The sequence below is a fragment of the Balaenoptera physalus genome, assembly GCF_965194825.1.
Source record: "Balaenoptera physalus genome assembly, chromosome: 12".
Lineage (NCBI taxonomy): Eukaryota > Metazoa > Chordata > Mammalia > Artiodactyla > Balaenopteridae > Balaenoptera > Balaenoptera physalus.
The window spans coordinates 49256364-49283181 of record NC_138897.1 but is presented as its reverse complement, the minus strand read 5'-3'; the positions used below and the strand labels follow the sequence as shown (position 1 = coordinate 49283181).

At 39.5% G+C, this 26818-nt stretch overlaps 1 protein-coding gene across 3 annotated transcripts in view; it reads right to left on the bottom strand.

Moving 5' to 3' along the window:
* Nucleotides 1-26818, bottom strand: part of GAREM1 (GRB2 associated regulator of MAPK1 subtype 1) — a gene marked incomplete at its 5' end in the record, with an annotated part of 210356 nt that overhangs the window by 160918 nt on the left and 22620 nt on the right. The gene's annotated exons all lie outside the window — the stretch shown is intronic.

The following is a 26818-nucleotide window of genomic DNA, read 5'->3' as shown; positions in this document are numbered from 1 at the left end:
CCACGACAAATGTGCTTAGAATTTTCTATACATTTCGCTTTTAAACTCTATTAACTCAGCAGCTCTCACGTAAAAAAAAAAAAAAAAGAAGCTTTTCCATATTTAGTGATAGGAAACACAGTTATTTAACCAATTGGCTAAATTGTCATCGTGGTACAAAATCTTATTTGGAGACTTTTCCCATTAACAACCGTGAAGATCTCCCTAGGAAAAGAGTTTCTATTTCTAAATGTCATTTAATACTGTTTGAGGTAAACAGTGATTCCAAGTATATATGAGAAACATTGTGGAGGGGACACCTGCCTCACGAGTCTACTCATTATTCAGGTCTAAGAGTCTCTTTTAGTGGCTACAAGAATGCATTCTGTGCTCTGTACCACCTTGTAATTTGGAGCAGATAAAGAAGAGAAACAGGCATGAAAAAGTCAAGACATTCAAGATGGTACAAGATTTTGAAGTGCCACCTCTGTGGCCAAGATTTAAGTCCATAGGCGTTCAGTGAAGGCGTGTAGCCAACCTCAAAAGAATACAGCCAAACGGTCAAGGACCAAGGCTGTCTAGTCCAGTCAAAGATATGTGGACCAGCTAATCTGACTACAGATTTCATGCCTTGCTCTCTCTGCAAGGAGTATTTCTTTTTATCTAACCCGCGTCTCTCTGGCACCATTCCCCTTTCTTCAGTTCTTAGTGAGAAAGGAAACAACTGCTCAGTATCCTTCTCATGACAACCCTTCACATATGCGAAGACTTATTAAGTGGCCTCTTGAACTTCTCTTCAAACGAAAGATTCACAACTCCTTCACCCTTTCCTCATGGGCCTTATTTTTTTAATAGTCCTTTGGTTCCTGCTATCGCTCTTCTCTGGATCTTGTCCAGTTTTCTTTCTTTAGTTCTAGAGCCCAAAAGGAAATAAAATGTTCTGCTAATGGCCTGGCCAACAGCGGGCAAAGCAGGATTGTTTTACTGTTCTTAAAAATTATATTTTTTTACTTATATTAAAATGTGCATCTCAGGATGTAAGGTAAAATACACACATGACAGCAATTCTTGCTTCAATTTATGTTTCACTTTATTGTATACAGGTTTGTTCTTTCCATTTCTGTTTTCTACTTCGTGTGAGTTTCAGTCTTCAAATGTGTTACTACTTTATTCTACAGAAATTCCTCTTTTTAATTCTACTTAGAGCTTTCACAAAGTAATCGACTCAATCAATTTAACATTCCCTGAATAGCTAATGAGTTTGCCGATTATTTTATCAGTTCACTCCTATGTCTATATTTCCCTCATTGCCCCAACTTCCCACGATAGCTTCCGGGAGCTCCAAGTTTAGGAGAGCCACGTACCACTGCAAAGCAACAAAACAGATATCAATTTAACTAGATAGGAGCTTTGCACTAGTGAAGTTGCATTTTACAAGAAACACACGTCATCTACTAAAAATTAATAGTAACTACCATTTAGTTAGCAGTGATGAATTTCCAGGAACAGTGTTAAGTACTGTTTTTTTTTTTTTTTTAAATTTTTTATTTATTTATGGCTGTGTTGGGTTTTCATTTCTGTGCGAGGGCCTTCTCCAGTTGCGGCAAGCGGGGTGCCACCCTTCATCGCGGTGCGCTGGCCTCTCACTATCGCGGCCTCTTGTTGCGGAGCACAGGCTCCAGACGCGCAGGCTCAGTAATTGTGGCTCACGGGCTAGTTGCTCCGTGGCATGTGGGATCCTCCCAGACCAGGGCTCGAACCCGTGTTCCCTGCATTAGCAGGCAGACTCTCAACCACTGCGCCACCAGGGAAGCCCTTAAGTATTGTTTTTAAAAGTCAATAGCTCTAAAAACTCTTTTCTCCAAATGTATGGATGAGAAAAACAACAGCTCCAAGAGGTGAAATAATTAGCCCAAGATCACTCTGTTAATAAATGACAGAACTGGAGAGAGAACCGATAGTGCTTGACCACAGCGATATCTAAGGTAGTTGTGGTCTGGTTGTAACACCAATACCATAAGAGGCACGAACAGCAAAGCTGGTAGAAGCAACATGCTTACCACCCACTACCACACATGCAAACTTCTACTCCAAAGGACTGTATCACTCTATTCTGCCATGTCACAAAAATTAAAGTCAGGCATATGGAGAAAAGTGATACTTGGTGTTGAAATTAAGCATCTAACCTTAGAGAGAAAAACTGGCATTAAAGTCACTGAGACAGCTAAAATGACTCACAAATATTTCCTATTTTCCTTCCAACCATAAAAAAAGTGACCTTTCAAAAATGCCACATCATTTACTAATATATTAAAGCTATATTTTCTAAATCTGAAAGTTAAATTTCTTAGGTCTCAAAAAAGTGGTAACATACAACAGGATGGAGAAAAAAAGGGGTCCAGGGCAATTTAAGAAAAATTGCATGAGAGATATGACTATACGTGGAGGAAAAGTACATTATAGAGAGTTCTAAAAATGGTGGTGGATTACGTAAGTGGAAAGGCATTATACTTTTAAAAAATATATATAATTAGCAATGCAGTGATCTTTGAGATACAGAGCAGCCACCTGGAGGAAAACTGTTAGAACCGTATGACAGCATGTGAAGGCAAATGCTTGAAAAGCTTATTATATTTGCAAGTTTGATAAATTGTGTAACCTTCCTGAAGGCCACACACCATTAGAGGTTTTAATTATAATAGGCCGGCAAGTTTAAACATGGTATTGTAATAGATCACTTTGGAGGGTTCCGTCTAGTTTAACCCTTCACCAATAAATGTCACTCTTTCCCCACAGAGAAGGAATCCCAGATAGAACATCTGGACTACATGCCCGACTGCCCGGACACAGCTGATTGGCTCAAGCGAGGACACATGAACCCAAGATGAGCCAATGAGACCATTTTCCATCTTTTCAGTTCCTTGTTTCATCCTTTGCTGCATTCTTGCCCTTGGATTTCATGATACTCCAGTATTCTTTCCTGATTAAGCAGCTTGAGTTTGTTTTTATCATTTGCAAAGCCCTAGCAAAAGTTTACATTTTCAAAAGCATTTATGGAATGAATTTTATGTTTCTCTGGGTACTACCCCTTTCCCTGAAAAGATAACTCTCTAAAAATGAAGACTGTGGCGATCACTTACTTCCCTTTACTACTGGGGGATAAAAAGGACAAGGTCAATGTTGGAGATCTCCAATCTATTGCCCATATTACGGCTTATTATCTCCATCAAAGAATAAAGGGAAATGCCCCAGTTCAAATTTGTATGCACTGTTAGGGTTTTTGTATCTCAGTAACAAGCTAATTCAAACTATACATCATTCTACACTAGCTATTAGAAATCCACTCCTCTTAAATCTTCCCACTGATATTCTTCCCCGCCCCCCGCCTCACTGATATTCTAAATCATTTTAGTGACGTTAAAACCAATGATCTGCCACTTAGGATTATTTCTCTCGTAAGAATCAAATATATGTAGTTCATAAGACAACGTCAGCACTCTGGATAATGATGTCCACCTCCCAGAATCACTGTCCTCAGCACTCAATCACCAAGCCTGAACCTTTCATAACAAGACAAAGCCCTTCTGCAAAGGAAGCCATGGTCACCTCAGGAGGAGAGGCTGCATGCTATTCTGAATTCGGGTGCTGCCGTGAGTCTCACAACACAGTACTGTCAAATTCTAAAAGCGATTTCAAGCTGAGAGAAGCCAGAGAGCACTTCAGTTCGCCGGCTGTGTTTCCGGCCTGGGTTCTTGACAACATTTTAATCCGTGTGGATAAAGAACACTTTACTTCTTTAATGAAAAGCACTGATCCAACTAGAGGTGAACTTTAATTCTAAACAGAGAGCCTTTCTAGCTCACCCCTTCCTGGTCTGGTGCAGGGGAGGAATGACATTCTTTAATCTTTATTGCTATTGACCTAGAGTATACAAGTAAAAAAGCAAAATAACAGCTAAATACTTGGCCACTTTCTGTACTACAAAGATTGGTGAAGACATTCAAAAAAAGACCAGAAATCATGGTTTGTCATAGACAATCCACTAACAAGAAATCCAGTAACATGTTACTATATCTAGTCCTGATACAGTTAACAATTTGGTTTCCAACAGCATGTCACAGCATTATAACTTCATTTGAATTCTGAAACACAACGGATGTCACTGGAAGTTTTAAGAAGACTTGCCTGGGACTTCCCTGGTGGTCCAGTGGTTAAGACTCTGCACTCCCAATGCAGGGGGCCCAGGTTTGATCCCTGGTCAGGGAACTAGATCCCGCATGCCGCAACTAAAGATCCTGCATGTGCAACTAAGACCTGGGACAGCCAAATAAATAAATAAATATGTTTTTTAAAAAAAAGAAGCCTTATCCTTTTCTGTTAGCAAACGCATTACAGGATAACTGTCATGGCATAATCACCAATCAAGTCCTAGAACACTGTAAATCAGTCTGTACTGTAGCAGTGCCACGAGAATGGACAATAGCATTGCTGAGTGAAATCAAAGTGAGAGGAGGCTGGTGACTGGAAGAAACAATTGACACTGAAGCACAACTCTGCATGCGTTCAGACCCAGAAAACAGACCAAAGACAGTCACGTTAGGGTGTGCTGGTGTCTCAGAGTATCTTAAAAATGTGAAACCCAACCTTTAAAACATTCTTACCAAATGAATCTGACTATATTACAAATGAATGGCACACATAAATACACTGAAGGGGATGGAAGGAGCTGACCCTACTAGCTTTGAAAACCATGTTTTTAACTTGCTATTGTCATGTTAAAGAATAAAAGACCTGTACACAAATACTGTACACTATTGCTAAATTTGTCTATGGGCAGAGAGGAGCTCGGCAGGTCCCTAAAACTCTCAGGAGAGGAACCCTCTCTGACCAGAGAAGTGGTGGTCCCAAGAGGATGGGCAAATCACTGTTGCTTTTTTATTTCCCTGGCCTCTTGCAGCAACCCCCTGGACACAAATGCAATTGCAGGTAGTGCAGGGTAGAGGAAAAACTAGAGCTTGGACTTCTTGGCTAGAGGACTGGGAAGCGGGCCCCAAGGAGCCAGAAAATGCCAGCAGGATCACAAAGAGAAGGAAGCTCAGCAGAGAAATTTCGCAAAGTTGTACAGCACTCCTGGGCTCACCTCCGAGCTGCGCATGGTTCTGACTTTCAACAGCCTACCAAATGCCTAGAGCACTAACTGCAGCATACACCAATGCCCAGACCCAGCCTGGCTACAGGGTGGGGCATGAGGAAGTCAGATCCAATTAGCACTGCAAAGGTTGTGAAAACTGAACTGTCAGTGGAACCACAGCCTGAAAAGGCAGGTGGAAACTTGTAACCTGAACCTAACCTGTTGAATGTCTGCTAACGCAAAGCAGAACCCAAATCAATTTTCTGCTTAAAATTTAAACAAGACCTCAAGACCCTGAATTCCATAAAAGGACATTCAACATGTCCCGCTTAAAAACCAAAATTATGTGGCATACAAATGACCAGGAAAACATTAACTTGGAAGGGAAAAGACAGACACCAATCCAAATACTGAAATTATGAGACAAAGACTTTAAAGCAGCTGTTAAAACTATGGTTTAAGAAGTAACAATGAACACTCATGAAATAGATAAAAAGTCTCTCCCTAAAACCAGAAAATATAAAGGAGCAAATGGAAACATTAGAACTGAAAAATATAGTAACTAAAATATTAACTGATGGATTCTATAATAGAATGCAGATAATAGAGGAAAACGTCAGTAAATCTGTAGATAAATCAATAGAAATTACCCAACAGAAAGAAAAAAACCAAAAAGCAAAAAACAAAAAAAACCTGAACAGGTCCTCAGGATCCCATGAGAATATACCAAAAAGTCTAATATTCATGTCATCAGAGTCTCAGAAGGAGAAGAGAAAGAACATGTGCTGAAAAAAATGTTTGAAAAAATAATGACTGAAAGCTTTGAAACCTGGTAGATATAAACTTACAGATTCAGAAGTCTCAGCATACACCACACTGAATAAGCTCAAAGAATTCCAGGCCCTGACACATACTATCAAACTGCTGAACACTGAAGACAAAGATAAAAATCCTGAAAGCAGAAGATTATAGGGACGCACGGCCTAGGAAAACAAAGAAATGACTGCTGACTTTTTGTCAGAAATCATGGAGGCCAGAAAGAAGTAGAACATTTTCCAAGTCCTGAAAGAGAAGAATTGTCATCCAGTGAAAATACCCTTAACAAATGAATGTGAAATAAAGGCACTCTCAGATGAAGAAAAACTAAGAGAAAATTTGTTTGCCAGATTTCCTCTTAGAAAAAAAAAATGCTAAAGACAGTTCTTCAAACAGAGAAATGGTACCAGAAAGAAACATCAGGAATAAAGAAAAGCAACAGAAATGGTAAATATCTGGGAAAAGAGAATATGCTATTCTTCTCCTCTTAATTTCTATAAAATTTGTATGGTGGTTAAAAGCAAAAATTAAAACAATGTCTTTTGGGATTTTCAATGTACGTGGGATGCTAGTAAAGCAGCAATTAGAAGGATACTTATAACATGAAATGCTTGTACTATAAAAGTAGAAAGGTCTGAAATCAACAACCTAAGCTCCAACCTTAAGAAACTAGAAAAAGCAGAGAGAGATAAACCCAAAGCAATCAGAAGGAACAGAGCAGAAATCAAAGAAATGTGAAGAAGAAGAAGGAAATGAAAGCAGAAATCAATGAAATTAAAAACAGAAAAATAGAGAAAAAAAATCAATCAAAGCTAAAGCTTAACTCTTTGAAAAAAATCAGTAAAATCGATAAATCTCTAGCCAGGCTGACAAAGAACAAAAGAGACAGAAAAATTATCAACGTCAGAAAAAATTATCAACATCTGGCTATCCATAAGACCCAGCAGGCATGGAAAGGAAAACAAAGTAAGCACATAAGAACAACTCTACACACATAAATTCAACAATTTATATGAAATGGAATAATTTCTTGAAAACCCAAACTATCAAAACTCACTGAAGAAAAAAATATATAACCTGATCAGTCTTCTATTAAGGAAACGAAATTTGTACTTAGAAAACCTTCTCAAAAAAGAAATCCCAAAGCCCAGATCATTGGCAAATTCTACCAAACATTTAAAGAAAAAATAACACCAATTCCACACTGCTTCTAGAAAATAAAAGAAAAGGGAATACTTCCAAACTCACCCCTGGGGTCAGAATTACCATGATAGCAGAACCAGACAAAGACAGAACAAGAAAAGAAAATGACACCAATATCCCTCATAAGCCTTAACAAAATATTAACATTAATAGTAACAAACCACTTTCAACTGGAGTTTACCCTGAGAATTCATGGCGAGATTAATGTTTCAAGCCAATTAATTCACCAAATTAACAGGCTAAAAACACAACCCACACATGATCATTTCAATTGATATAGAAAAAGCATTTCACAAAATACAACACTCACTTATGATAAAAACTTTCAGCAAGTAGGAAGAGAACAGAAACTTTCTAATCTGATAAGGACATTACAAAAAAAAAAAAAAAATCCAAAGCTAACATCACACATCATGGTAAAAGAATGGAAGTTTTCCCCCTAAGATCGAGAACAAGGTAAGGATATCCACTCGTCTGTTTCCAATATAATACCATTTACAATATTTGTTAAAAAAAAAAAAAAAAAAGAAAGAAATACTTATGTATAAATCTAATCAAACATGTACAGGTATGTTTCTACACAGGGAAAACTATAAAACCTTTGAAAGAAATCAAAAGAAGATGTAAATAAATGGAGAGACATAGCATGTTCATGGATTTGAAGACTCATTATAGTTAGGAATATCAATTCTCCCCGAAATGATTTATAGATTTAACACAATTACAATCAAAATCCTGGCAGGAGTTTTACTGGTAAATATAGACAAGCTGATTCTAATACTCATAGGGAAAGGCAAAGGAACTAGAACAGTCAATACAATTTGAGTAAGAGAAAGAAAATTAGAGGACTCACACTGGCTGATTTTAAGACTCACTATAATCAAGACTGTGTGGTATGGGCAAATGGATAGACACAAAGAGCAATGGAACAGAATAGAGAATCCAAAAATTTATCCACACGGATACCATCAGTTGATTTTTGATACTGAAAGCCAGCTTCTCACTGCTGGAAAAAGAAGTTACAAATAAGCAAAAGAGAAAAGTGAAAATGAACCTTGTGCTAGATATGAATCAGCGATTATACAGTATGAACCCCCTCAGTTCATACACAGATAGATGGATATGAAAATACATAGAGATACGTGTGTGCAGACATTTGTTAGTTTACATACATATATTTCCTAACTTTGTCTGCGGAGAGGCCTAGAAGCGGTGACACTCCAGTAGCAATAAACATACCTTTATTAAAAGGAATCAGGGCTCCTTGGAGAAGTGAGGGCTGAGGTAGGGAAGATAGAAAATAAGCCTGGAACATCTTGTGGGGTCAGAAAGTAAGAAAGTGCTTTTAAAAAAAAAGATGAAGGCACACAGAAGAACACAGAAACCGCCATGAGAACTCCTTAGAGCCAAAGCTGGAACAATTTTATCAACGATAAAATAAATATCCATGAGTCCATGCTGATATAAATGAATGATAATAAAAAAATAAATATGAGAAGCTAAATCTTCCTTACAGAAGAATTCCAATTCATAAATGTAGATGGGATGAATGAACAAGAAAATCACCATTAGAATACCACTGTAACATTGCTGCAGGCAAAAGCCACCGATGAATGTTAAAATGAGTGGGCAAAAGTTAAGCAGAAACATATATATATATATATATGCATGGTCTCAAAGTGTCTCCCCCAAATATTAGTTAATTACAAAGGGATCAACAGTAACTTTACACTGGAGAACCTGGCAGAGACCACCTCATCCAAGTGATTAATGTTAGACCTGTCAAAAGCTATGTGGCCATCACGTGTTCAGAAGAGAACATCACCTCTGCAGTATCCTTGGCGGTAACAAATTACCTCAATCTAATCAAGAGAAGACATCAGACAAACTCAAATTGAGTCACAATAAATGACCAATACTTTTTAAAAGTGTCAAGATCATGAGAGACAAGGAGAGACACCAAGGAACTGTGACAAATCAGAGAAGCCTAAGGAGGTGGAAAACTGAATGTAATGTGGGATCCTGGATTAAATCTTGGATAAAAAAGGACAACAGCCAAAAAACTGGCGAAATCCAAATACAGTCTGTTGTTTTAATTAATAGTATTGAACCAATATTAACTTTGATAACTGTTACTACAGTTATTAGGGGAAGATGGGTTAAGGGTATACGGGAACTCACTGTACTATTTTTGTAACTCCTGTAAGTCTAAAATTATTTCAAAATACCAAGTTAAAAAACAAAGCAAAAGTTTTCTAACATTATTAAATTGGTTGTCTGAAAACTAGGTCGTTTTTGTCTGTAGAAACATTATACATGGTGGATAGGTTTGCAGAATATCCCACAAAGTCTATTTAACCAATAATGAGATTCTTTTCATAACAGGAGAAATCAATGTAGTTATAATGGCAGTAATTAAACAAAAATAATGACATAAAATAAAAATCTGGTTGTCTAAAAATGTTATATGAGGAAAAGCAGTCTATTTCAAAAGGAGAAAGATGCTGCTATAGATGTAAAATTTCACGAAATTACTTTAGAGATATTATGCCTAATTTCGCAATGGAACCTGGAAAAGGGTGAAGGACAGGGGGAGGAGTACTCGAGTTTGAATTCCTAGAGTGTGCCAGGCACGGTTTTAGGTGCTTTCATGCATGATCGTCGTTAATCTTTCTTATTACCTTGTGAGGGAGGTATTGCTAGCCCTGTTTTACAAGTGAAAACATGTCAGTGAGGTCTCACAGCTAGTTAAGGCAGTAGAACTGAGTTTCAATCTCAGGTCTGATTAATTTCAATGTCTCTTTCTCTGTATTTACTGCCTCTAACAAAAACTGAGTCATTCTCCTTAGATAAAGGGCGAGAAGAACAGTGAAAGGCACCAAAGGGAATGAGTATGATAAGAGAATAAAGAAGGCAGAACTAATTAAGTCATCAAATGATAAAGGAAAATACTGGTGGAAGAGGTTTTAGATCAGTGGTCTCCACAAGAGAACCTCAGGGCTGGGGGGATGGGAAGGGATGTACGAGCTGCAGCACAGAACCAGCCCCTATCGGAGCTGTTCTCTGGAGTGCCTCTGAAGGTCAAGGAAGTTACACAGAACAACACAGAACATAGAGCCACTGCAGCTTCACACTCTTGCAATCACTGTAGCTCTGCTCTACTGCTCATTTAGATGAATGTGTGTAAAACTTTCAATGATTTAAATGATTCACAAGTAAGAAAAATAACTATTACAATAAGAAGAGGACGTGTTTATCTAGATCTTTCTAACCTAAAAGAAACACTACAAATGAACAGCTGGAACATAAACTCTTGAGTAAAAACTAGGCCTTTTTTTGTAGCCAATTATCAATGTCCCTTCTTATCCAACCTGATGAAGCCACTTAAGTCAGATGTCATTTCTGTAACTTCAAGCAGCTTCATTATTAGGACTGTTTACATGCATCACCCTGTTCATTCCAAGAGTTTCTCTTGAATTTTATTTCTAAATTAAAGCAAAGCAGGATAATAGTTTAAGAAAAACACATTATTCTGATTAGATATTTTCTGATTTAAAACTGAAAAAACCTCAAGTGCAAGAGGTTTATTTATTCTGAATATGTAACTGTGAGGTACTGAGAGGGCAGAGATTTTGAAGACAGAGAAACAGATTCAAATCCTAGCTCCCTCACCTACTGTAAAAGTTACCACGGAATTAACCGAGAAATGCCAGGTCTAGCTCCCAACCCTGCCTCTGCACACAGGGAGCCCTTAATATATGGGTTAAGAGAAAGTAACACGTGGCTGTTCATGTCACACACAGATTTTAAACCATTATAATGATACAGAATCATTAAAATGGCAATAGTGACAGCTAGGCAACAAACAAATTCAACCAGCCAAAGTAACGTGCTATGGTTGAAACAGCACCAGACAGAGCTGGGAGACGTGAACTTTAGTTATATTTCGACCATTACTCAGCCAGCAACCTGGAGACAAGTCACCTCCAGCCCCTGCCTCCTCCTGCAGCCTCTTCCATCACAGGAAGGGGTCGGGGTAGGACTGTCTTGGGGCTTCCTTCTAGCTCCCGGGTTCTGCTACCCGGTACCGGGGACGTGAGAAAGGGCTGAATGAGAAAATGTGTAAAGGGATAAAAACTGCCTGCCATTAGTTCTATATCGAAAGGATGGAGGTGAAAGCAACTCCAGCCTGCAGGCATTCGACTGTGATCCCGAGCTCTCTGGTGTCTAAAATGCCACAACCAGAGATGCTGGTAGAAACTCACTTTCTAGAGTATTCAGAGGTAAAGAAGAAAGTGAGCACCGGGTACGATGAATGTCAAGGATGACGATTACACGTTGAAACAGGGTACCAAGCTGAATGGCCCCGAGTCAAGGCCACTCTACCTCCAGATACAGACAGGTGGAAACTAGGGGGCTTTCAAACACCAGAAAACGGGACGAAGAATGATGCTTTAGTCGCTGTATCTACTTCCTTCTTAAAAATCCGATACAGATAATTCAAACAGATGCTTTAAAGAATGTTTCAGGTCTAACTTACTTGGAAATTTCTGCGCTCTTCCTGTGCTCTTCACATCATTAAACCAGGCAAACCGAGCTTACCTTTATGCAATGTTTATGACCCTCATATTTCATCTAACAACAACTGGACTGGTCTCTTTACAATGGTAAACTAATAGCCAATAGCTCAGAATAGCCAAAACCCAACACTCTTAAAAAGCCTAGAATAAAACAATTTATTGAACTACTGTTCCCACCAAAAATATGAGGAACTAAACATGTACAGCGCTCCCCTTCCCCGTTTCTATATTCTTTTTTTTTTTTTTTTTTTGGATCCTTTATAAATGTACCGTACCTTTATTGGGTTTTTTTGAATTTTTGAATTTTATTTTATTTGTTTTTTATACAGCAGGTTCTTATTAGTCATCCATTTTATCCACATCGGTGTACACATGTCAACTCCAATCTCCCAATTCATCACACCACCACCAGCACACCTCCGCCGCTCTACCCCCTTGGTGTCCATACGTTTGTTCTCTACATCTGTGCCTCTAATTCTGCCCTGCAAATCTATCTTTTTGACTTGGAAAGGAATGAACTTCAGCTGCCATTTCTACTCTCAGCAAAAAATAAGGAAGGGAGAAGGCCTACAACACACAACTACATAAGAGACAAAAATAAACACGCTTTATCTGGCAGAGAAAGTCTGCTTGCTCTGGTCTAAGCCTCAGCTCACATGCAGGCTAGCCGCCTTGGGATGGCCCCCAGCCCTGCGAATTTATGGCTTCAATCTGTGAACTTCCTTCCACAAGGTCCTACTAAGCCCTCACACTTTCCTCACCTTGGCCGGGTGCCTCGCTCCCATGATGACAGCTAGCACTCCTCCACAGCTGTGAATCTCACAAACTGTGCTGAGAAAGGGGGGATCAGAAACAGAAGACAGACCCCCATTCTTTCCTGCCCCTGGAACAAACGAGTGTCAAGAACAAAAGCTTGTCAAATCCTCATCCTGTTACATGACACTGAAACACGAAAACCAGGAACTGACTTTGGCCGATTTATAAGTTTACAATGGAACTTAACTTTTACTTTTTATCTTTGGGCAATTACCTAACTGTTGAATCTCAGTTTTCTTATCTGTAAGATGAAAACTGTAACAATACTACCTTCCAAGGTTGCTTTGAAGATATGTATGTCTGCCAAAAAAGATTTTAAAGGAATTATCATCGAAATAAGCGTTAAATCTTCTCAAGGTGAATAATTTGGGGGCCTGATGTCCCCCACACAAGAGCTTCCAGGTTGGAGGATGGAAAGAGAAGCAGCACCTCGTCTCTGACTTCTGCCCCAGCCCCAAGGAGTAAGAGTGGCTCATTGCAGTAAGGACTCTTGGTGGGGAGTATATATTGTTGGAAAAGGTCCCCATCTGATCCCTAGCCCCATCCACACCCCTGCTTTAGACAAAGGTGGGATATTGTGACCGAGTTTTACTGACTTTATTGAGCTGGCACTACTATTTGAAAGACTAAGGGGTGAAGCTACAACATTGCACAGGGTTCTTACAATAGCTCTCTGGAGTAAATACCAGCCTCCCTATTTGAGAAAGAACAAAACTGAGGTGTGAAGACTTGACAGGCACTGGAAGGCAGGCTGCAGAATTCCAAGGCCCATTTTCTTCACCCTGTGCTGGTAAGTTTGGTTATTTAACGTGAGGAGTTGTAAAGAAGCGAAGTTGAGTTCTTGCCCCAAAAGAACATGGAGGAAGAAGGCAGAATTCTGTGAGAATAAGAGCCTTGGTTCTGCCCCAGGCTGACATCAGATAAGCCTGGAATTGGCCCGCCCATCAAGAACCCAAAACGGAAATTTGTAAAGGAGAAACTCCGAGATTGCTTAGGTAAATTTACTTCTGATAAGGTGATGCTTCAGATGGCTTCTCCGGTCCTAAAAAAACCTCTCCAACTGAAGAGGGCTCAACAGATTTACAACCTGTGGGCTGGGCCTTATTCTGGGTCATTTCTGGACCAAAAAGATATTGAAGAAGCAGTTAAAATGCTTTGGTTGCAAAGCCACAGAATGACCAAGCCATCTTTAATAATGATAATTTTTTAAAAAACTTTAAAAGGTGGGGTTATTTTTGGTAAGACGATTCCTGGTCAGTGGTTGAGATAGTTGAGCAAGGGCCATGCTGGGTGGAGCATCTTAGCACCCATTCTCTCTCTCTCTCTCTCACACACACACACACACACACACACACACACACACACGCACACACGCACACACGCACGCGCACGCACGCGCGTGCCCGCGCTCGCGCGCATGCACACACGACCTTTATTTACACTCAGGGAAAGTACTATAAACAACGAAGTAAACAACGAAGGTGCGAGCCCAGCCCCCAGCCCTACCCAGGGGATTCCAGCGCTAGGTTCCTGCAGGAGGGCCAGAGGCGCCTGGCCAGCATGGGCCCCTCCTGCAGCTTCTGCACATCTGCTCCCTTCCCCTCTCTCGCTGGCTGGCCTCTGCTTACACCTTGCTCCATACTTCCTGATGATACCAGTCATTTATTTGTTTATTCACTAATTTATTTAACATAAATAGCACTTACCGGTAGAGAAGACAATGTTTTAAAGGCACTATAGAAATTAATTCATTAAAGCAAAATGATCTGAGGTGGAAACTATCTTTTTTTTGATGAAGAAAATGGGGCACAGAGAAGTAACTTGCTTAAGCTCACACAGCTTCCACATGACTACAACCGGCTTCTGGCACTTCTCCACATCATGATGTTTTAGCTTCAGATCCCAGGACTGTTGCTATTCGCTATTAAACTGTCCAGAGTGAATTAACCAACCAGCCACGTGTAATACTGAAAATAGCACACTGCCTGTATTCTTGTTATCATTACTCATAATTAGCACAAGCACATTCCAGAGATAAAAAGATGAGCCCCGGTAAAGGTGATGAAGTTAAGAAGTCTGGGCTTTTGATTCTGTTTCTTCCTCTAATATCACAGTACTATATTTTGATTCTATGACGCATCTCCAAACTTGGGCTGCATCTTAACAATCACTGCTGGCTAGGTGGTGGTTCTGCTGCATCCTCATTTCCTGTGCATACCCATTAGAACTTGTAGTTCGGAAGAAGATCCTGGAGACAACGGTAGAGCATTCCTAAGAAATGCCGTCTCAGCAATGCTCTTGATTGCACAGAGGACCATGTTGTGTAGGAAAAGCATGGACATCTACAGCTGAGTGGCAAGATAAAGCAGAAGAGTTCAACTTGGATTGTAAAGAAGACTGAGAAATACCTAAATTTGTTTCACATATATCTTCTTGTTTCTATGGCCCAAGAATGGAAAATCTATGTCTAAGTAAGTCTCAAAGAGCTTATTTCACAAGTATAAAATAAAACTGTAGGTGATAAAGAGCACTGTTACAGTTTATTTGGCATCTGTTTTCTTTCTTAACTATATATAAAATAATAGTGCCTTTTACAATTGATAATTTTGTAAGATTCAATGAAATACAGAACTAGTAATCATAACTAGCAGTAGCTGTATCAAAGGCTTAAGAGACATTAGGACCCCAGTTCCTACAGTATCTTTGAAAGAGACAAGGATCCTCTGAGGAAGCCTAGAGGTGCAGAAGCAAGATCTCAGATAGTATGCATTTAAATATACAGAAAGCAGTATTTACTGTAACTAAGACTATTTTAAAATTTTTTTCCCGAAATTCGCAAAAGAGTTTGGGCTCCGGTAGCCCAACTCCATGGAAAGCCGTGATTCACCATTCTCCTCTGTAAAATGGGGATAACAGTGTTTAACTCCACGCTGCTGCTGTGAGGATTAAATAATCCAGCTAAAGAAAAGCACACCACTTGGTACGGAGTAAACACTCAATAAATGTTAGGCTGCTACTAATAGTCACCAGTCAAGAAAACACAGCTTCGAAAAAAAATGGAAGAAGCAGATGAGGAAAGCTGCTACCTTGACCCAGACTTCTGTGGTCGTGTTCTCTATTTAGTGACTGCTCACCCAGACACAAGCAACTGTTTCAATAGACAGAGGCCTTCCCTTATATCCAGAGATGAAAGCAGCCCCCACTGCAGCTTTATTTCTCCGTTTCTGTAATCAGACCCAAATCTGAAAGGGTTCCTTCTTCGGACACAAGCCAACCCACATGGCAAATCTCTCCATACACAGCCCACCCTCCCAACCCCGTACAGAAAGAAAAGTGCTCTGAGAGTCATCTGGAGAGACAATGTACCAATATTTTTGCTTGCATTCCAAAATATAGCAAACTTCCTGTCCCTGCTGCCGCCTACCGAGTTCCTTGGAAAGGTCACTGTCACAGCGCTGGGGGCAGTTCACAAACTAGCCCCAGAAGGCAATCCCGTGAGGCTGAACCCCACTTCTATCCATTTTCACGGCACGTGCAAACTGTAATTTCTTTTTGCAGAAGAAACCCCTCTGAAGTGGCTAGAAGCAGCCTTGCCAACTACTAAACTAAATTACTGAACTGCTACATGAAAACCATTATTGATCTATCTTTTAAAAATAAAAATCAGTATTGAAAATCTGTTGTTCTATTTAATACTGCTAAGTAAACTATTTTATGGCTTTATATAATGCCCGTTACCCTTTATATCACAACGACAGTATTTAACAGGTAATACTCAATGTTTATATTCATCACCATAAAGTATGAAGCTAAGCTATTTAGAACAAAATGATTTTCTTAACAACCTGAAAAGCTAAGTATACCAAAATAATAACTAAAGAATAGAAACCAATTTACGTGAATTCAGTACAAAAATTCCATTGCAGCTTTTCATTCAATGTGTGATATTTGAAGGTAGCTGAAGCCCTTTGAAATATAAAGGACATTTTAAGAGACACTGACACCCTTAAGTTTAAAACATGCTATTTACAAAACGAGCGGTATCACTGCCTGCTGAACTAGCCGTATTAAAGCACTAAAAAACATTCTGTTTTAATGAAAAATAAAAATAATAAATGACGTTATAAGAAAACTTTGTAGCATATTATTTGAAGAGTAGAATAGACTGTGAAGTTTCCAAACTCAACTTTGATTTAGATGTAAATTTTCAGCATTTACAGCATATGGGATGTGGCAGTTTCCAAATCACCTGCATGTCTTAAGCTTTTGCCCTTTACTTAGTAGCTTTGTTCATTGTGCAGATAAGAGGCTGATGGAAAGAGAGATGCTTTCATTGAAAGATCCCAAACAAATGTTCTCAGAAAATGAAGATATTGTTCTAGAACAGAGACCAACTGTTCAGGTTAACAGAGCAAGAGTCTTCAGTACTACGCTGACTTGTATTTGCTACTGTAAAGTCGAAATTAATCACTGTATGCCAGTAAGTAGATTCCCTCAAATGACCAAACATAAGACACAGAAGAGTGAAAAAAAGAATTTTTCTTAAAACTTTTCATGTAATTTCATGTGGATTGAAACACCAGAAATACTTCAAAGATAAAATAGCTGGGAAGCACAGAAAAGCCATCATTTGAAAGTAATCTATACAAAAACCAACGAAAAATGGATCAACTCAATAGACCCAAATGTAAGAGCTAAAACTATAAAACTTTTAGAAGAACACAATAGGAATAAATATGTGTGCCCCTGGATTAAGCAATGGTTTCTTATATGTAACACCAAAAGCACATGACAATAAAAAACAGATACAGAAATGAAGACCCAACACAGCCATAAATAAATAAATAAATAAATAAATAAAATGTTTAAAAAAACGATAAACTGGAAATCATCAAAATTTAAAACATTTATGCTTCCAAAAACACCATCAAGAAAGTGAAAAAGATAACCCACAGAATGGGAGAAAATATTTGCAAAACATATATCTGATAAAGGGCATGTATCCAGAATACATAAGGAACTCTTGTAATTCAACAACAATTTCCCAATTTAAAAATGGGAAAGAATTGAATAGTCATCTCCCCAAAGAAGATACACAAGTGGCCAACAAGCGCATGAAAAGATGCTCAACATCATTAGTCACTAGGGAAAGGCAAATCAAAACCACAATGCGACACCGCTTCACATTCTAGAATGACTATAATAAAGACAGACAATAAAGATGTGCAGAAATTAGAACCTTCATACATTGTTAGTGGGAAGGTAAAATGGTGCAGACATTTTGGAAAAGAGTCTGGCAGTTCCTCCACTGATTAAACATACAGTTACCATATGACCCAGCAATTCTACTTGTAGGCATATATCCAAGAGAAGTGAAAATATATGTCCACACAAAAGACTGTATTTGAATGTTCATATCAGCAGTACTCATAAGAGCCAAAAGTAGAAACAACCCAAACGGCCACCAACTGATGAATGGATACATAAAATATGATAAATCCATGCAGCGGACTATTAGTTAACCATAAAAAGGAATGAGGTGTAGATACATACAACATGGATGAAGCTTGAAAACGTGATGCTATGTGAAAGAAGCCAGTCACAAAGGGCCACATACTATATGATTCCATTTATACAAAATGTCTAGGACAGACAAATCCATACAGACAGAAAGACTGGTAGTTCCTGGCAGCTAGGGAGAGGGCGGGGTGAGAAGTGAGTGCTACTGGGTCCGAGGTTTCCCTGGGTAGCAATAAAATAGTGGTGGTAGTTATACCACTCCTTGAATATACCAAAGACCACTGAATTGTACACTTTAAAAGAGTGAATTTTATGATCTGTGAATTATTCATCAATAAAGCTGTTAGTAAGTGCTTTTAAAAAATCACCTACTCTGTGCAAATAGCATGGAGCTCAGAGGTAGGGGGTCTCAAGTCCTGCTCCGCTTATGTCCGCAGGCTTGTTAAATGTCGGTTTCTCTGTGAGCCTTAGTTTCTAACGGTGTTAACTGCTTGGCCTGGGCTAAGACAGAAGGCCCTGTCTGGCTTCAAACAGGTAAGCCTACAATCAAGCCAGATCTCAAAACACAGCAACAATCCCAGAGCATATTTAGGAGTCACCAGAAATTTCACATTCTATCCTGGTTAAGGTATAGTCATCACATGAGGGATTAACTGTAAAGAGAGTTAATACTTCTAAAGACAAAAAGGAAACATTAAAAGCAGCTGAACCAAGCTGCCCCTGGAAATTTTAACCACCCAACACTGCCAGATCCCACCCCAGTTCTTTCCAACCAGCCCTTACGAATTAACCTCACACTGGCAAGGGAAAACTCTCTTTGTCTCTTTTCCTAGATGGACTGGTTCAGAAAATTCTATATTGAATGTGTATGTGCTTACATCACAAACATTTAAAAGGGTAAAACTTTCAAAGATTAATAGAAGGCCACATCGGGTAAGAAGTGTTTGAGAGGTAAAGGAAAACAGAGCAGCCCTCTTCAGCTGGCTAATCCCTATCTGTCCTTCAAGATTTAGCACAGGAAATAATTCCTCCTGGAAGCGTATTCTGCCTCCCTTCCCCACTCATCAATCTGGACCCAACGCCTGTATGTGACCCCAGAACACCTGTGCCCGTGGATGGGAGCAAGCAACTGCCTGGGCAACATCTCCACCTGGATGTGCCATCAGCAAGTCAAGCTCCGCACCTCCAGGCCCTGACCTCATCATCTAGTCTCTCCACTACCCATCCCAAGCCTGCCGTTTAGTCCTCATTTTGGAGAAGGACATCACCACCTATATAGACTAATGGGATGCAAGTGGAAAAACCTACACTCAGTAGTAAGAAGGGTGAATTACAGAATTTTTAAAACAGATATATAGCTTTCATTCAGGATCACACACACAAAAAGGCCAAAGAACTATTATAGATCTTTCTAAGCATCTTTTAGGAACAGAAGAGAATTTACTACCTATGATCTATGTGTAAGACAGTTCATCAGAAATGTTTAACAGCTGTCTGCTCCTCAAATGGAGGCATATATTTCCCCCAGAGCACCATCCACACTGAAGGAAGGAAGGAAGGAAGGAAAGGAAAGGAATAGTATAAATAGTCTTGTCAAAATTACTGCATATGGTATAACTTAGAATTCATGAATAATTTCTTGCTTTTGAATATAAACCAGAAATCTTCCGATGAAAGATGACTAAGTCAAGCTCAATGGCTGAAGCTAAAGACTCCTAGTTTAAACTGCCAAAGTTCTATGGAGAAATATGTGTAGTTTGCTTTGTAAGATTCCAATGCACAATCATCTTACTATTGCATAACAAATTATTTCCACCTTCTAAAAATAGTTTAAAATCCCTACAGTAAACCCCAAATATTAAATTAGCGTATTTAATAATCCCAGAATCAAATCAAATGGTCTTAAACTAGATTCATTTTCCTAGCAAAAAATATAAGATCATAGTAGCATGATAGAAATTACTCTCACAAATTATCATTTCAGTTGCAAAACCGTGTTATCCCAGGAAATGTAGTGTTGAGGTAAAATGCACACTGCTCATCAAAAGAATTGCTCTAAATTTTAAATCATGCTCTGCCACAAGGGTACCACAGCCTTCAAATTAATTCAAATAGCAGACAGGGACACTGAAACAATGATACACAGAGCTGTGCAGCATAAATTTCTAATGATACAAATACAGTAGTAATTATTCCTTTCAAAATACAGAGAGTGTTGATTCCTGATGCACCGTTAATGGTCACCAAAATATTCTCTCCATTTCTCAGACAGCAGTTTCACTAACATATGTATGTATGTATACGACATCTACCTATCTATTTATCTGTCGCAAATTCCCCATAATATGTATGTATGTATGAGATGTATATGAATAAAACTATTCATCATTATTCTAGAATTCAAGGTTATCTACTGTGACAAAAATTTTATTTTTTTGTAAACCAAAAGAATCATGCTGTTCATTTTCACGTTATTTCATAGAATCACCACCTATCACAAGACTAGGGGGGGAGGTATTACCTCCACTTCACCTATAAATAGGATGTCCATGTAATCTACTGTCCAAACCAGGGCACTTCACAGAGTTAGAGAGGGCACTATTAATAATTACTCTGGGACAAGAGACACAAACTGGGACTATCCTGGGCAAGCCGAGATCTTCCACATAGGAAACAAATTCAGAAAAGTTCCTTAATTTCTCAAATTCACACACAGGGTCAAGAGGGAACTGGGGTTGAAATCCATGTCTGACTGGAGACCAAAAGAATAACAATTTCCAAAAAGAAAAAAAACCAAAACACAAAAATCAGCAGGAAGTCAACGAATGCAGTAGCAGTGCTTCTCTATTTGATATACTGCTATAATTGTGAGCTTATCAACATGACTTGTATGAGGCTTCCTTTGTTGACTACTATTGCTTCCACCAACACCTTCTCAAATCCCCTAGCAATTCCTATCATTATGCCAGGTAAGTAATGCGGAAGTTAAATTTTCAAGACTCTGGGAAGATGAAACTCTATGAAGTGTAGAATGAAAACAGAAAAATCTAGCCCTGGTGAGTGTTACCAAGCACAATCTCACAACAGTAACTTCGCAGCAGTATCTTATTAAGAGATGTTTACTGTATACATCATCCCAGTAGGCTCAACTGCCACAAGCCATCAATGGCCCTGATTGTACTGAATACATAGAGAGCACTAAGTACATGCAACTTTGCTTTTAAAACTATATATGCTGCCCCTGTTACAAGCAGGCACAAACAGCAGTCACAACTGTTTCACACGGATTAACAGCATGTCACCATCTCATTTACATTCAGTAGGGAGCTATGAGTGGGTTTCTGATAATTCATTTACATTTACTACACAAATTATTCCTCCATGTTTTAGGCCAAAGAATCTCTGAATATGTATTACCAAATTTAAGACAATTTTTTTTTCTGGCTGCATGTATAGCTCTAATAAGAAATAAGTTAACTTAGCTGTTTATCATTCAACTAAATTCTCAATTTTCAAATTTTACTTTTGTATATTTAAAAGCTTATTAAACAAAACCAAATAAATTTCTAAGTCATAGTCCTACCAGTATTATGATATACACTCCTTCTCTCAATATTATAAAAAAAATTCTTTGCCTTCACAGAAAAGCAAACTTTTAAAAAGAGGAAATATACACATTAATGTAACTTTTTCATTTCTTCTCATATCATATCAGTGTAGTGGTGAAGTCTAGAAAACTATATTTGTTTTACAGGAAAGCAATTAATGATTAATAACAACTTCTCTGGATTGGTATAGATTCAGTTCTCTTTCTTAAATCATCCAAATCTACTGGAATAGTTGTAAAAATTGATATAATGCTAGTACTAAAAGACAAAGTACTCAAATTTAAATTTCTTGAGGTCAGGGGCCTTGTATCAATACTAGTTTGTTCTTTCCATTTGCTTTATCCATCAAAGTCATGTTTCTACAACTGCTATTTTTATTTCTGCAGACAGTTTTTAGTGACATTAATGAAAAGAGGTACTACGGATAATCCAAGAGACACACAATTGAATTTAGAAGTTATGTCGTTGAAATTCATTATGTGTGATTACTGAGGTGGTTTTGCTTTCCTGATTCTATGTTATGTAGTGTGACACTAAATAATTTAGTTTGTGTTGACCAAGTATACTCTGAGAGGGCACCGGAGAACCCAGCCTAGCATGAACATTAAGCCATTTCACAAAGAGATAAGGCTACAAATAATCAAGAACTGCTCTACTGTATTTCTGAAGGGGGTTATCTGGAGAGCTCTCTTGCCTTGTTTTCAAAGAGATAGCTACCACTGATTAAACCACTGTTAAATGTGAGTGTACATAAGCCTGGTCTGTCCACATCAGTTCGTTTTCCAGAATCTATAGACATTTTTACTTTCATCTATGTAAATAAACAACACCAATCTCAAAGAAAACTGGGTAAGAACAGATAGCTTAGGACAAGGGTTGTCGAGCACCAGAGAGTAAAAATTTTAGGTATGGTAGGCTTACACAATCTCTGACGCAACTACTCAACTCTGCTATTCAAGTGCAGGAGCAGCCAGAGACAGTATGTGAATGAACAGTGTGGCTGGTAAAACTCCGTTTACTAAACAGGCAGCGGGCCAGACCTGGCCACAGTTGGTGCTCTCTGGTGGGGGGAACTCAAGTAAAGCAAAATCAGATTTGTGTGAATGGCACAGAGTTCCACTTCTGAGAAACCTTCTTCACCACTTCCCACCCCAGGGCACTGCCACCCCTTCCGTCACGGAGAAAATCCCAATGTGCAGAATGCTACCTAGTCAACTGATGATTTTAAGATAAAATAATAAACTTCCAGGATGGGGTGTTGCCTTTCCCCTCCTCATGCCATCAGTGACTGTGCCCCAGTACAGTGGCCATATACTGTGCAGTGACAGGACACGCTAATTCACAGTTCTGAGTCCTTGGCTTCAGGCAACAGGTGGGCAGATAACAAACACTGTGAAATTATGTGAAAAACTTTGTGTTTGTGCACATGTCGATTTGCAGCTTTCATCAGATCCCCAAGAAGTTAGGCAAGAACCACCGCTTAAGTTGTCCTAATCAATACACAATGTGAAAATACTGCCCAGTAGAGATATTTATTAGTAGGGAGGGGATTATCTGTTGGTGTCAGAGCCTAAGTGTGACCACAGGCCCTGACTGCATCTCTTATGTTCTTTCTTGTCACCTTTGATGGCACCAACCTGTTTCTGCTTGGTTTCCAAAGTGCTTGTTGTGTCACACTGTAACCATAAAATACACTCCTCCTCAGTCAAGGGAAGGGATTTGACTACAAGTGTGGGCTTTCTGACAGATGGACATCAGGAGCAGAGCCTCTCTCGAAAGGCTGGAGTTTCATCAAGTCTCGCCCCAAGGTAAGTGAAGGCTTTGACTATACATGTGGGTTTACATATAGAAATACACACACACACACACACACACACACACACACACACACACACACGTCTGCATAGACCATGGAAGGCAATTAAGGAAAAAGCATTTTAGATGCCAAGAAGGAAAAATGAAGACAGTTCTTACTTGGTTTTTACATGTCAACTTCTACCCTGAGTCTTTCTTGTTGGGGAGGACGGGGAAGGAAGACAACAAACATTTAAAACAGAAAACCTCCCTCAGCTGGTAATTCCCAGTGTCCAGTTTAGTTCCCATCTTCTACTAACAGTTCTCTGGGGCCCTGGTGGCTCTCTTTACTTCAATTAGTGCACCCAGGCCTACTCTTGGTACCCTGCCTATGAGTGGTTCAATTTTTAATAAAGATGATCAACAGAAGATCCTCTTATTCTGTAATGTGCAATATGAGTGGGGAAAAAAAACTCCTCGCTGGTCGGAAAACTGAGAGAGGCAGGCGACAGGAGGGAAGGCAGGGCCCCAGAACCGGCTGGCAGCTTGCTGCCCGTCTTTCCAGCTGTGTGACCTTGAGCATGTTATTCCCTTTCTCTCAGCCTCTTGTTCCTGGTAGGTAGCCTTACGTCAAAGAGCTATTATGAGAATTAAATGAGACAATGTATATAAAGTATTATACCATAACCAGCACCGTAATTACCCTCAATAAATGTTAATTATAATCATCATCCAGGAGTAAACACCAATGGCTTTGCTTGATTGAGGAATAAGGAAGAGTTGCTTTTAATAGTTTTATGTGTCTGTGACAAGAAGGTAAAAGGTATAGCTTCCTTCTTTATTTTGCAACCATTCATGATACAGTGCTAACAAAAAGTGGAAGCCTGACAAATACTCGTTCACCTCAGCTGTGAAGACCAGAATTTTTACCATCACTGCTACTGTAATTCTGCAGTTTCCTTCAAAGAAATAATGGTGACATGCATTAAACCAGGTTTGCTTTTTCACTTTCCTGTTAAGTGCATAGTCTTGAAGGGAGGAGGGTTTATTTGTGGTAATCACATATGTCTACACGAAAAGATTAAAAAGTGAGTAACTTAGGTGTAGACTTCGATGGAGGTCAGGCAGGCAGAAGCACAAGAACCTTTTAAGAGAATGGAGAAGAGAAACATCATGTCTCCTTATGTATGCACACCGGCCAACGGGGAAAAGTGCTATTAACTACTCCCTTTGCCAGTAATCAGAGCTATAAAAAGAGTATCATCAGAGCAAGGTTAAGCCCGTATCTTTCTGTCTGAGGCACAACCAGTTAGAAAACTTTATTAGGTATTCTAATTTTCTGAGTACTCAGCAATCTTAGTATCAATCAACTTATAACCGATCTTTAGTTCGAACTACAGGAGCTATCCTTGGCAATACTTTTTCCTCCCTGCTGGGTCAGAAAATTGGCCGAAATCCTACTGCAAAATCTAAAGGCACCTTTTAAATTACTAAATGCAAGTCAGTGATTTTGGAGTATGAAAAAGCTAAACTCCGTTCTTGTTTTTTGTTTTAAAGTATTTGTTTATTTATTTATTTATGGCTGTGCTGGGTCTTCGTTTCTGTGCGAGGGCTTTCTCTAGTTGTGGCAAGCGGGGACCACCCTTCATCGCGGTGCACGGGCCTCTCACTATCGTGGCCTCTCTTGTTGCGGAGCACAGGCTCCAGACGCGCAGGCTCAGTAATTGTGGCTCACGGGCCCAGCTGCTCTGCGGCACGTGGGATCTTCCCAGACCAGGGCTCGAACCCGTGTCCCCTTCATTGGCAGGCAGACTCTCAACCACTGTGCCACCAGGGAAGCCCTAAACTCCGTTTAAGTGATGAATTCAACACCTATGTCAACAGTTACTTAAAATTATTTAAAAGTTAAAATAAACTGCTAAAAAAAATACGCTTTGGGGTTGCAGTATTTGGAACCACAAGCTTATTAACCTTGATCTTTTACCATCATGAGCACAGGTTCTATTCCCTCCTCATCAATGTTACTCACTCCTGTGGTCTGTTTTATTACCACAACTTTGAAATCTTCCAACACTATTTCTCTAGCCCTGAACTCTCTCAAGATGCAAGCCAAGATTTGTAATTTTTTTGTAATTTTTTCTGAAGGGAATTTCCCTTAAATAAATACCTCAAGCTCAACATATCCACCAATTAGCACAACAGTCACTGGAGTCGTATTCCCAGCCCATGGAAAGACTACACATCTCCACGCTCCTGAACGTTAGGTGTGGCCATGGGATTTGCCACCAACAATGAAATGTAAGAGGGACGTGAGGGGCATTGCTTCTGGGTAGAATCTTTAAGGGGCCAGTGCGTGAGAGGCTGTATTCTGTCTCCTGCCTCAACAGGTGTGGAAGCATAAACACGGGCTTCTAGGCCCGGGTTCTGCAGGGAGGATGAGGACGTAGAGGAGAGCCCTTGGCCACCTTGTGATAAACACGTAGCACAAGGAAGAAATAAACCTCCGCTATTTTCAAAGACTGACATTTTGGAGTGGTTACTGCAGCCTCACCGGGTCTACCCTGACTAACGCACTCACCTGCAATCTGCTCCTTCATCTGTGTTCTTACCTCTGACAAGGACATCGGCCCCCCCAGGAGCCTCAGGACTCCTGAGTGCTTCTCTCCTCCTTATATCCCATCTATCCAATCATCAGTCCTGGAAATCTCACCTTGAAAATATTTCCAGGGTATCATCCCCTCCTCTCCACTCCCACTTTAGGTTTGGCTGCAGGCCGTCTTTCTCCCTGATTATAACTCCATAGGTTCCAAATATTGTCATTCTGTAATTCCAAATTTTTCCTGCTCTAAATGACACCAGAACGATCCTTCTAAAACCTAAATAATTGGGTCCTTCCCATATGGAAAGCCGTCCAACATTTCCCCTCGGTTCGTATTAACAAACATCGGAGGAGCACTTCTGTGACCAGGGCCCGTGCTAGGGAGCACAGGAACAAAGATAAGCCCTTCGTCTACACACTCATCTGCAATTGTGATACGCTGACACAGCTGGCTGTAGAAAGTATTGCTCAACACTAGGACTGGATGAAATATGAAGTTTGTGAGACAATTTATTCTTAAAGTAAAAACTGGAGCGGACTCAAGTTTCCCTATGAAAACTTGACTCACAAACTCTAGTAGGTTTGCTTGAGACAGAATGGGATGGAGTTTATCATCAGCTGGGCAAGGAAGTACACGTGGCCCAAGATTCTATACTGAGCCTCTCCAGAGACTGCTCCTGATATTAGTAGCTCACGTGTTATGAGAAAAAAAAACTCCTTGTTGGTCTGAGAATTGGCAGAGGTAGGCTAAACATCTCACTCTACTTCGTTA